The 2,263-nt window shown below is 37.8% G+C and overlaps 1 pseudogene; it reads right to left on the bottom strand.

The window, feature by feature from the left end:
* Positions 1 to 240: 240 nt before the first annotated feature.
* On the bottom strand, positions 241 to 1,955 carry LOC111156668 (annotated as a pseudogene).
* Positions 1,956 to 2,263: the final 308 nt, after the last annotated feature.

Below are 2,263 nucleotides of genomic sequence, written 5' to 3'. Positions count from 1 at the left end.
ATTCTCACAAAACAAACTAAGGGTTTGTGGGTATGGGGGTTAGGGAGAGGGTGGTTGTGTTATGGACATTGGGGAGGATATGTGCTATGGTGAGTGCTGTGAAGTGTGTAAACCTGGCGATTCATAGACCTGTACCCCTGGGGCTAATAATACATTATATGTTAATTTAAAAAGTATGTACCTTAATTAAGATACTTTATTACTAAAAACTTTAACCATCATTTAGGCTTTCAACAAGTTCTAATCTTGCCTCCATGTTGTGGGCTGCTTACTGGTAAGAGTGGTGGTTGCTGAAGACTGGGGTGGCAGTGGCAATTTCTTAAAAGAAGACAACAGTGAAGTTTGCCACATCAGATGACTCATTTCATGAATGATTTCTCTATAGCATGAGATGTCTTTTGACAGCATTTACCCACAGTAGAAATTCTTCCAAAATTACAGCCAATCCTCTCAGGTCCTGCCACTGCTTTATCATCAAAGTTTATGTAGTATTCCAAATCCTTTGCTGCCATCTTCATAGCATCTTCACCAGAAATAGGTGCCATCTCAAAAGACCATCTTTGCTCATCCATAAACAGCAATTCCTCATCCATTTTTTTAATCATGAGATTGCAACAATTCCATCATATCTTCATACTTCACTTTTAGTTCTAGTTCTCTTGTTATTTTCACCACATCTGCTGTTACTTTCCCCACAAAAATCTTGTATCTCTCAGAGTCATCCATGAGTTTGGAATCAACTTGTTTCCAACTCTTGCTAATGTTGACATTTTGACCTCTTCACATGAGTCATGAATGTTCTTAATGGCCTCTAATCATGAATCCTTCCCAGGAGGTTTCCAGTTTACTTGCTCAGCTCCATCAGAGCAATCATTATCTTTGACAGCTATAGCCTTACAGAATGTATTTCTTAAATAATAAGACTTGAAATTTAAAAGGATTCCTTGATCCCTGGGCTGCAGAATGGATGATGTATTAGCAAGCCTGAAAACAATGTTAATCCTATTGTATAACTCCATCAGAGCTCTTGGGTGACTCAGTGCCTTGTCAATGAGCAGTAACATTTTGAAATAAGTCTTTTTTTTTTTCCCTGAGTAGTAGGTCTCAACAGCGAGCTTAAAATATTTGATAAACCATGATATAAATAGACATCTGGTCATCCTGGCTTTGTTTTTCCTTTTAGAGAACATGGGCTTAGTAGATTTAGCATAATCCTTACAGGCCTTGGGATCTCTGGAATGACAAGCATTGGTTTCAACTTCAAGTCATGAGGTGCATTAGCACCTAAGGAAAGAGTGAGCCTGTCCTCTGAAACTTTGAAGCCATGCATTGACTTCTTTTCTTTAGCTATGAAAGTCCTAGATGGCATCTTTTTCCAGTAGAAGTTTTTTTCATTGACTGTGAAAATATGTTGTTCAGTGTAGTCTCTTTCATGAGTTTTCTTGGTCATTTCTTCTGGATGGTTTCCTGAAGCTTCTACATCAGCACTTGCTCCTTTACCTTGCACTTTGATGTTATGGAGATGGCTCCTTACCTTAAACCTCATGAACCAAACTCTGCTAGCTTCAGACTTTTCTTGTGCAGCTTTCTCACTTCTGTCAGTCTTCATGGAAGTGAAGTGAGTTATAGGGCCTTGGTCTGGATGGAATAGGCTTTTTAGCTTAAGGGAATGTTGTGGCTTGTTTGATCTTCTATCCAGACCACTAATACTTTCTCTATATCAGCAATAAAACTGTTTCACATTCTTATCATTTGTGTGTTCACTAGAGTAGCATTTTTAATTTCCTTCAAGAATTTTTCCTTTGCATCCCAACCTGGCTAACTGTTCGGAGAAAGAGACCTTTCAGCTTCCTTCAGCTTTTTGACATGCCTTTCTCACTAAGCCTTGTCATTTCAGCTTTTGATTTAAAGTAAAAGACGTAACACTTCTTTACACTTGAACATTTATAGGCCATTGTAGGGTTATTAATTGGCCTAATGTCAATGTTGTTCTGTCTTAGGGAATGAGGAGGCAAAAGGAGAGGAAGAGAGATGGGAGAACAGTCATTTATTGAAATAGAACACCCAAGGTATTAAAGTCTGCCATTTTGTATGGGTGCTATTCATGGTGCCAGAACAATTACAATGGTAACATCAAAGATCACTGATCACAAATCACCACAGCAAATATAATGATATGAAATAACAAGTATAATCATATGAAATAGTTTTAAATACCAAAGGAATTGCTAAAATGTGACAGGGAAACAAAGTGAGAAAATAC

The sequence above is a fragment of the Enhydra lutris genome, unplaced genomic scaffold (genome assembly GCF_002288905.1).
Source record: "Enhydra lutris kenyoni isolate GAN:26980312 unplaced genomic scaffold, ASM228890v2 scaffoldscaffold48, whole genome shotgun sequence".
Classification (NCBI taxonomy): domain Eukaryota; kingdom Metazoa; phylum Chordata; class Mammalia; order Carnivora; family Mustelidae; genus Enhydra; species Enhydra lutris.
This window is presented reverse-complemented; position numbering and strand designations above follow the sequence as displayed.